The sequence below is a fragment of the Artibeus jamaicensis genome, unplaced genomic scaffold (assembly GCF_021234435.1).
Source record: "Artibeus jamaicensis isolate MK-2021 breed Jamaican fruit bat unplaced genomic scaffold, CSHL_Jam_final contig_1582, whole genome shotgun sequence".
Lineage (NCBI taxonomy): Eukaryota > Metazoa > Chordata > Mammalia > Chiroptera > Phyllostomidae > Artibeus > Artibeus jamaicensis.
In genome coordinates, this window is record NW_026521309.1 from 1,073,482 (window position 1) to 1,083,842 (window position 10,361).

The 10,361-nt window shown below is 46.5% G+C and overlaps 1 long non-coding RNA gene across 1 annotated transcript; it reads right to left on the reverse strand.

Moving 5' to 3' along the window:
• Positions 1–7,004: 7,004 nt before the first annotated feature.
• LOC128628056 (uncharacterized) lies at positions 7,005–10,110 on the reverse strand. The gene is made up of 3 exons (XR_008392388.1): positions 9,897–10,110; positions 8,928–9,035; positions 7,005–7,250 (listed from the first exon to the last, which is right to left on the reverse strand). It is a non-coding gene; the product is annotated as an uncharacterized LOC128628056 (long non-coding RNA).
• Positions 10,111–10,361: the final 251 nt, after the last annotated feature.

Here is a 10,361-nt window from a genome sequence, read left to right on the forward strand (position 1 = left end):
CTTTCTCCCAAAAGCCCTGCCTGTGATGGAAATTTATTGGGGTAGACAGTATTGCTCTTGTGTTTATTTTTCATGTGTAAATTCTGTGCTTCATCTTTCCAACCTGTGTGTTTAGCTCCTTGAGGACTCGGTACTTGCCCCTAATTCCCAGTTTCTTCCCTTGCACAAAGCAGGCGTGGAGCTGATGTCTGCAGATCGCTCATTCCAGTTATGCTGCCAGGCCAGCAAGGCCCCAGTAGAAGGGACAATTCACAATTGTGTTCTGTGCGATGGGACGAGAACATGTGCTTTCCCATCCTTTTCAAGTCATTGCCAATTGGCAGAAACCTCAAATGACTCAAATTCTGAAGCAGTTTGTTTTAATGATGGTAATTAAAGTTTCCAGGTTCAGCAATTACTCAGTGTTTTTCTTCTTTTATATGATTCGGAAAAAGTGCTTGAAGTTGGCTGGCTCACTTCAGTTACCCTTTGAACTAATGAAGCCATCTTGCATATTTTTAGTTCATTAATTTTTATATAGATTTTAGAGACAGAGAGGAAGGGAGAGAGAGAAGAATTGATTTCTTGTGCCACTTATTAACATATCCATTGGTTGATTCTTGTATGTGCCCTGACTGGGGATCAAACCCACAACCTTGGCCTATTGGGACAATGCTCTCACCAACTGAGGTACCTGGCCAGGGCCGCCCTTGCCTATTTTTAACATCACTGTTCACGGGTTCTTTATTTCCCTGAGGGAGTAAATGTAAATTTTTCTTGATATAATAAACTTCTCCTAAAATATCTCTTTGTGGTTTTTCCTGGGACTGTTTCCACATGGTAATAATGTTCATATTTTCCTTAGAGTCAGGTGTGACACCTGCATACCTCCCACCACACGCACCGGATGTTTGTGATTAGAAACTAAACATTCTTGCCCTGGCTGGTGTGGCTCAGTGGATTGATCACTGGCCTGTGAACCAAAGGGTCACCGGTTCAATTCCCAGTCAGGGCACATGCCTGGGTTGTGGGCCAGGTCCCAAGCTGAGGGTGCTTGAGAGGCAACCACACATTGATGTCTTTCTCCCTTTCTTTCTCCCCCCTTCCCCCTCTCTAAAAATAAATTAATTAATTAACTCTTAAAAAAAGAAAACCTGAACATTGTCAATAAATGCAGAAAACAGTGCACGATTCTTTCTTCTTTCATGGTTCTTTTCCAAAAACCCCCTCTCTACGACAGGCCCGTTGGCCCTCCCTGCACTCTGCTTTCGCTAATGTGCCTGGAATGCCAGGAAGACCAGAGGAGGTGACCTTTGGGACAGAACTGCACTATCAGGACATTTTTATTTTCCCTAGACTGAGCCTTCTATGACTTGCTGGACTTGGGCCCAGACAGAGCTAAGAGCTTAAGAATTCCAGCCCTCCCGGAGGGCCACACAGCGCCCCTAGGGCCACACCGAAGGCCGGGGGGTGTTGGGGAAGCCACAGGCTTTTGTGCCAGAGCAAAGATGAGCCAGAACAAATTCCTACTCTTCCCACCAAACAAGCCTGTGAAATCCCAGGACACTGAATTCACCGCTAGGCTAAACTTCCAGATTATTTTCTCACAAGAGGGCAATTAGCTATATAAAAGAGGAAAGTCTCAAAATGAGAGAAAATTGAAAACAAAATCTTTACTTAAAGCCAGAGCCTTCCAGTCAAATGATCACAGGGGACAGGCAACAAACCTTGGTTAAAATGACACCTTGACTTTTAGCGGTAGATGATAGCCCACTTTCCCTATTGCTGGATGGAGCTGAAAATCTGGTGTCCTCTCAAAACCAGGACTACTGGCTACTCCTGCTTCCCACCCACCCATTGGCCCAGAATGTTGGACCTGCTTGATGCTGTTTGCCTTGTATACACTGAATTTTTTAAAATTTACTTGTTGCTTTCCAGGGCATTTCTTTATTCATTTTAGCTATTGTTTGAAGATGGTGATACTATTACTGAAATAATTGTTTTCTCTCAGACGCTGTAATGTTCCATCACCATTAGAGTTTCTCTGACATTCTTATTAGCATTTTCAGTATTAAAAGGCTCCTTATGTAGTGAAAAAGCATATTTCCTAAATATATCTATAGTGTAAAACTTCGTCATTTGGGTAACATGTGTCCTCATGAATTGCTCTGAGTAGGTTCGTAGAGTTTGGAAGCTGGTTTAGCCAGACTCTTGGTTTCTGTGTTTAACTAATATTGATTTAGTGCCTGCAGCCACTGTGATAGACACAGGATGTGTGAACATGGCAAGCTTCTGGCCCTCAGGTCACTAACAGACACCAAGCAGCCAAACAGACATTTACTTCATTCTAATTATGGTGTGTTAGAAAGGCACCGAATGATTGTTGGGATATCAGCAACTGGGTCCCACCCCACCTGGGGACAGGCATTTTGTCGTGAGATCTGAGATCCGATGGCCTTGCCTGCAAGGCCATCCTCACACCCTCCCTGTCTCTCACTGCTCTCTTCCCTATCGCCTTGTTCAGTTCTTTATTGTACTTATCCACAATCTGTAATTACCTGGGTTTACTGCCTTGTTTGTCGATTGTTCCGACCTCCAGAATGACAGCTCTTTGAGAAAGGGAACAAACTGTCCTGGTCACTATGATGCCCTTTGCCTATACGGCTGGCCCAGCATAGCTGTGCCCTGTGCTGAAGGGGTGAATGGCTGACTGACAGCGAGGGTGGAGCAGCCGTGGTGGTCAGTCCGGGACCAGTGGGAATGGGGTTGGAGAGCGGTGAGCCCAGGGTAGCACGGGAGCGATGAGCCCCTGGCGGAGGCGGCGAGGTAAAGCTACCTGACCCGGTTCACACTGTGGGTCACTCTCCTTGCCACGTGGCAAGTGGTGTGGAGGGAGGCAAGGGTGTGTGTGGGGTCAGGCGTGTAGGAGTGTTTCCTTTTGTTTTATGATCTTTTAATTTCTAAATTTTACATTATAAAACATTTCAAGCATACTGAAAATAATATCACTGTTCATGTGCTCACTGTCAAGACAGCTATTACAATTTTGTCTCTGTTTTTAAAGAAGAAATAACACATGGATACTGCTACAGCTCTCCACTGTCTTGTTTTCTCTTTCCTTTTCACTCCCTCTTTACAGAAGAGGAAACTGAGGCACAAAGAGGTTCCCCAGTGTCTCTTGGTGCCTAGGGGAAGACTGACTCTAGACTAGACAGTCTGAACCCAGGGCCTATGTGTTTTATATACTTTTTTACTTTGATAAGATTTAGATTATCTGTTAACAGGATGTATTATTGTTTGGCCAGTGTGGTCGATTTTTAAATTTTCCATAAATTGAATCATTCTATGAATAACTTTCAGTCTGTTTTGTTTTTCACTTAACATGATGTTTTCGAGGTTTATCTAATCAGTCTATTTCCTATTACCTTATAGAATGTAAAATTGTCTCTTTTGTTCACTGCCCGGCATAGAGTAGGTACTCAATAAAAACTTGCTGAAGGAATGCACTTGTTTTCTGCCATAGTGTATTCCACTGTGTTTCTGAAGCAGTTTCTCTAGAGTGAATGCCTAGAATGAGAACTGTGGGGTCCCAGGTAAGGGCATCTCCAATGTAATAAGGATCATTGAAATGGCTTTCTTTGGAAGGTCTCCAGACAAATCCTCGCAGAATACTCAGGGTCAAGGTGGAATAAAAACCTCCCTTTCCACCACCCTTACCCTCACACACTTGATTCCTGTCTCACGGGCCTCCTTGCTCGAAATGAGAAAGCCCATGGACACCCTCACCCCAGGGCCTTTGCACTCACTCTTCCCTTGGACGTCCACGTGGCTTGCCCCTACCTCATTCTGGTCTCTGCTTGCTGTCCTTCATTCATTGAGCCTTCCTGCTTCCCAAAAGTTCTTTTCTTCTCTACTCTGCTTTCCTTTTTCCATAACATATAACTCTAGCTGTCAGTGTATTATTCTGTATGTATTGAATGTGTCCCCCATTGGAATAAATTTCATGATGGCAAGGATTTTCTCTATCAGCCACTGCTATCGTCAGTGCCCTGAATAGTGAGCGCTTGACCTTTTGCAGACATTGGTGAATGTTTTTGTATCAGTGGGTAATCTCAGGGAGTTTCAGAAGTACAGACATGATGGAGAAAATAAAAATTTTGTATTAGTATTTTTTGTAGCACTCATACACAATTGTTATACATTTGATATGTTAGAGAATTTGATCTCTTGCTGGTGTGGCTCAGTGGACTGAGTGCCAGCCTGGGAATCAAAATGTCCCTGGTTCGATTCCCAGTCAGGACACATGCCTGGGTTGCAGGCCACGTCCCCAGCTGGGGGCACGTGAGAGGCAACCGATCAATGTTTCTTTGCTTCTCTTTCTCCTTCCCTTCTCCTCTCTGTAAAAGCAAATAAAATCTTTTAAAAAATAATTTGAAATGCTTATGAGAACTTGGCAATCACTTTTTTAAAAAGTGATTTTAGATTGAAATTTACCAAATTTATAAATAGTATTCAGATGTTTAAAAAAAGCTGAGATTCAGCATATTACAAATTTGATTTATTAGCTTTATAAGATACATTTAAGTACTTTGAAAGTTTGGCAGAAAACTGAGATACTTAAAAAGAAAACCAAATATATTAAACCTGTAAGTGTCATTTAAAATACTTCAGAGAATTTAATTATACAGAGTCTAAAAAGACCTTTAAAAGTTATTGTCAAAATTTGCCAGAGTTAAAAGAAGAAAAGTAAGATTTGTAAAGCAAACTTGAAAGTTTGAGGAAGAATGAGGTTTTTTAAATTTGTAACTTTCACAAGGCAAAAACAAAAGTTTTTAAGTAACTTTCCAAGTAACGTTTTCAGTGGACAGAAGTTGTCTCAGTGGGCACCGGAAGCCACATTCCCGCAGGGCCGGCGCTGCCACCGGTGTCCTGAAAGGTGGTTCTAGCACACAATCCAACCAGCAGTGTCCGGAGGGAATTTTTCAAAGTGCCATTCAATAGTCAAGTACTATTATTTTTTTTAAAGATTTGATTTTTTAAAAAGATTTTATTGTTTATTTTTAGAGAGGGGAAAGGAGGGAGAAAGAGAGGAAAACATCAACATGTGGTTGTCTCTTGCACGCCCTCTACTGGAGACCTGGCCCACAACCCAGGCATGTGCCCTGACTGGGAATTGAACCATTGACCCTTTGGTTTGCAGGCCTGCACTCAAAACACGGAGCTACACAAGCCAGGGTGATTTGACTTATTTTTAGAGAGAGGGGATGGGAGGGAGAAACAGAGAGAAAGAAGCAACAATGCACCAGAGAAACATGGATCTGTTGCCTATCACAGCCCCCCAACTGGGGGACCTGGCCCGCAACCCAGGCATGTGCCCTGAACCTCTGACTGGGACTTGAACTGGTGACCTTTCAGTTAGCAGGACAACACCTAATCTACTGAGCCACACCCATCAGGGCCAAGTACTATTATTACAGATGAGAAAACTGAGGGCTGCTGAGATTCGATGAGGCCCCGCTGCAAATGCATGCTCAGCCCACAGCCGCTACCTCAGGCCTGCTCGTCCACCTTGGGCGGCTGCCTCGCAGCCTGCCAACCTGGCCCCCCCTCAGCGTCTGGGGCTGGTGACTGTCTTCAGGCCCTGCGGAGGGTCCGTGACAGTAACTAACAATTGGACCAGGTAAAAGGGCTTTATGCTTTTGTTCAAAACTCTTCTGTGAGGTTGTAATTACCTCCATTACAGGTTTGGAAACTGAGGCACATGGCACCGCAGGTTTCTCTGTGTGCAGAAGATGGAGCCCGGACTCAACCTAAAGGTCCTCCCTCTCCTGAGCCTGTGCTCCTCCCGTGTCTGAGCAGCTGCTCTCACGTCTGCCTGAGGACATTCGGCCAGTCCAGGAGCTTCCTGGGGGCCTTGGTATCCTGGGGTTAAGGTCACTCTGTCCACAGAGGAGGCACACCTGCCACCTGAAAGGTCCTCCCTCTGTGCCTGGCTCTACCTCTCTGAGCCTCTCCCTGAATCTGGTCTGTGTCTCCAAGTGTGCGAGTGTGTGTCTTGCTCCTGTCATTCCACTTAATGAGTTCACAGGGTGATACCCAGTAGGACTGTCTCCACAGGCACCCATTCCAGAGAGGGCTGCCCTTTCAACAAGGACAGGCTGTGCCACAGAGTCCAGGTGTGACTCTTGCATGGTCAGCGCACAGAGGACCAGCCGTATGTGAGCACTGTTTTGGGAGCACTGTTCTGGGAGCACTGTTCGAACCATGGTTCGAGACGCAAACATGAGTTTGACAACAAGTTCACAGTCTGAGAATCCTGGCAGGTGTTCAGATGTCCCGCACACCTGAAGAGCACAGGAAGGGAAGGGTCCCTTGTGGCTGGAGTGGCCCAGGCTCTACAGGGAAGTGACCTGTGAGCGAGGCCTTAAACGGAAGCACAGCACAAGCCTAAATTCGGTGCCTCTGAGCCAAGGTGTCCAAGAGGACTAGTGTCTTTTCGGTTTCCACACCCCTCAGCAGTAAAGCTCTGGTCCTGCCTCCCCACATGTCTATTTCGAGGGGCTGAGAAGATGTCTATGAAATACACTGAGATACATCTTTTCAGACATTTATTTTTTTCTCACAAGCTGGCATTTTAGAGTGGGTGAGGCTGATGATTTCAAGGAGAGCCTGCCCTGCTTTAAGCAAATCCTGAATAGTGATACTTCAATAACCCTTCCAGAGAACAAGCTGTTCTACATAAAGATGTGCTATGGTTAAGTGCCCTCTGTATGCCAAGGTTTTCATTTTAACTGTTCTGTTAAATTTAACAATTAGGAAACTTTGAAAACTGCTTAACACACTTCCTTACCCTCCTAAAAACAAGGGTACCGGATTTTCCCTGGCACTTTAGGGTCATTACCACCAAGGCCAAGTGATGTGTGTGCTGTGATGTGGGAATGACCCCAGACTACGGGCGTGTGGGGGACTCTACACCCGCACTCTACAGCAAGGATCTTTAGGCTGTTGGAGTCTTTACTTCTAATTTTGTTCTGTTTGTTTATTCATCCAAGCGCTTTCTGCTTCCTGTTCTCAGTCAGCATGTCTGTCCTGGCCTCCACGTGGCCAGTTCCAAGTCTGCTGAGGGACAGGGGACCAGAGCACCGAGCCACTTCCAGCCGCATCCAGTTATTGCTCCATCAACAGCATATGAGAGCGGGGAGTGGCTGTGTTTCTTTGGTTTCCAATCTGGTGTGTGTGCGTAGTCTGTCCAGAAGGTATCCAACCATGTACTATGAAAAATAGAGACAGTTGTTGAAGAAGATACAAGATACAAGATACAAGACACATAGTACATAGGATAAGGATACCTCAGTCCCCTTCAAAGTAGGCACCTTGGGACCTCACACAGTTTTCTCAGTCACCATCAGCTGCCCCCTCGTATTCTCATGAATCTCACCAACGGTCTGAAATCTCTTCCCTTTCAAAGGTGATTTTAGTTTTTGGAAAAACCAGAAGCCACAGGGTGTCAAATCTGGGTTGTAGGGGGGCTGAGTCACCTGGGTGATTTGGCGTTCCACCAAAAAAACTGCCTAAGACGTGATGTGTGAGCAGTGGACATTCTTTCTCACCCAGAATTTGCTTCTAGAAACTTGTATTACAGAAGTGTTTACACATGTGCACAAAGACATCTGTACTAGGATGCTCACTGCACTCATCTGTACTCATTGCAGCCAGTTAGGGAGGCAGAAAACAGGAAATGATAAGACAAGTCCATCACTGCTGGAATGGGTCGGTAAATTCCCACATGGTATGATGATATGTTCGTACTACATAGTCCCTGAAATATGAAGGCCATCTATGACACTAATCTTGTGGGGGGAAAGTTGCAGAAAAAATAATCTAATGTATCTAAAAAGAGGCTATAACTCTGCCTGGAGCCACAAACGTCAGTTGCATCTCCCCGTGGGAAGGACAGTGGTGTGGAGGGAGTGCGGGTAAAGGGGGCGGGGTAAACTTTCTCTCATGGTTCGCTCCATGCATTTCTGTTAGTTTTAATCTTCTGCAGTAAGAATTACTTGGGAACTGCTTGTGTCCTCAAAACTTTATTTCAAGTGAAAAATTATTCTGCCTAAAGTCTTGCCACTTCCGGTGTATCCCAGGGACCAGCAGCATCAGCTTCAGCTGAGAGCAGGTTGGAAATGCAGAGTCTCGGGTGGGCCCCGTCAGGTTCTCCAGCCTGGCCACACAGAATCGCCTAGAGTTTTAGCCAAATGCTAAGTCCCGGGCACAGGGTTTCTGACGTAGCAGGTCTGGGGGCCTGAGCACACACCGGGGCTGAGCCTCTGTCCTAAGGCATCCCATAAATGCAGGAACCGCCGTGTGCGTGGAGGCCTGGGCACTTCCAGAAGGAATGGGAAGGCCCAGGCAGGCCCTCTAGGCTGCTGCGGGTCCTTTTTTTTTTTTTTTGCTTCCTGTTGAACTCTCTGTTTTGTGGGATATTTGTTCTGCTAAATCACGGAGCCTATTTTAAGCTAAGAAGTCTTATACGTAGTGAAAATAATCAACATGTTCACACAGGATGAATTAGAGGTTGATTAACTGTGCTTAAAGAAACCTCACCCAGGCAGTCTGACATTTCTTTCAATAGCAGTCTCCCCAGGACATTATTTCTCAGCGTGAGGCTGTGCCTGCCATTTCCATCCCACCTCCACTGCAGACGGAGTAGTTCAGCTGGGTCCAATCTGGCCGGCTGGTGCTCCCATCTGGGGTGTATATTTCATGTTTTTCCTAATCTCAGAAGTAGCCAAGCATGGTCTCATTATCTGAAGAGTGTCAAGAACATAGTCAACGAAGCCTAGTTCCAGCATGCCTGCTCATACCCATACATGCTCACCACATTCTTTGGGAATCTTGGGCAGGGTGTCATTTCCAAGAAGTTATGTCTCACAGAAATGTTTTCCTCATACCTGAAGCTGTTGGGTGCAGGGTGTAACTTTGAAAATCCTTTTTACCCTGTGAAAGTCCACCAAGACTGCTACTTATAATGCTCTAGGCAGCATCCTGGGTGCACAGACCTGCAAAAAATAAACAACAAATGCACAGTGAGTGTAAGGCACTGAAGGAGGGTGGTCTGACTTCCATTGCGCAGACACATGGGCGTGACGGCAAGTCAAAGATGGCCACAGCCACAGGCGGCAAATACACTACGACTTCACCCATCTATCCACCCATCGACCCATCCGTCCATTTATCCATTCAATTATTCAACAAGTATTTACTTAGTGAACAGGACCGAAGGGTTTGGGCCCTATCTGAGTGCAGGATAAAGAGGAAGGGCCTCAGCTCAGCATTGCAGGTGCTCAAACAGAAGTCTCAGGCAGTGGGGTGGAGGAAGGCTTCAAGTCCAGATTTGGAGGGGAAGTATCAGGGACAGTTTCTTGGAGGAAGTGACACCCACGCCAGGCCAGGTAACTGTAGCTGAGCAAGAGTCATTGTCCCAAGGGAGCCCAAGAGGTGGGGAGGCCTGATTTGAAGGGGAAACATGAGGGACAGTTTCTTGGAGGAAGTGACACCCACGCCAGGCCAGGTAACTATAGCTGAGCGAGGGTTATTGCCCCGTGGGAGCCCAAGAGGTGGGGGAGCTCTGAGTTCCGGGAAAGGGGCGCTGTCCAATGCAAACATCTGGAGGGGGTCTTAGAGACCAGCGGAAGCCCAAAGAGGTAAATTCACACCAGGTGGAACAACTGGAATAAGCAAAGGGACAACGCCACAACACGGTACAATTTGGGGAACGGGAAGGGACTCCACAAAGCACAAGAGGTGCTTTCTGGCACTTCGGCAAGTGCCCAAAAGCCAGTCCTAAGTCTCAAGCTGAGGACGGTCCCGTGATAACGGAAACGGGATATGGCACCAGGGGAAGCAACAGCCCCACTCACGTGGAGGGAACCAGTCTCCAAACCAGGTCTCCAATCAGGGGTACAGGCTGCACAAGCCTCCCACCCCCCACCTATCGACGAGATGGAGGTGGGCGGGTCCAAGCAAGCATTGTCCTGGAGGTCCCCACTTCGGACAGTCCCTGCTCAAATACCACCTCTCCACCACCACCCGCAAATATTTACATCCTGTTTATGCCGAGGCCTCCCAGGGCCTCAATTTTCATGAATAAAATATGACTCTAGGCCGAGCCAAGAAGGGAAGAAACCCGCCAGCTGGTAGGGACCGGAAGCTGTTTAGTGTTTCGGTTGCTGTCACCGCCCGGGTGGTATTTGGGAAAACCGACTCGCCAAGGCACCGGGCAGGGACTTGACGTTTTCTATTTTACCTGGGAGGCTCCTAGAACTAAACTTCTTGCAGTACACGTCCCTTGAACTTTACTCATAGGGCTGTTTCCTGAGAGACTC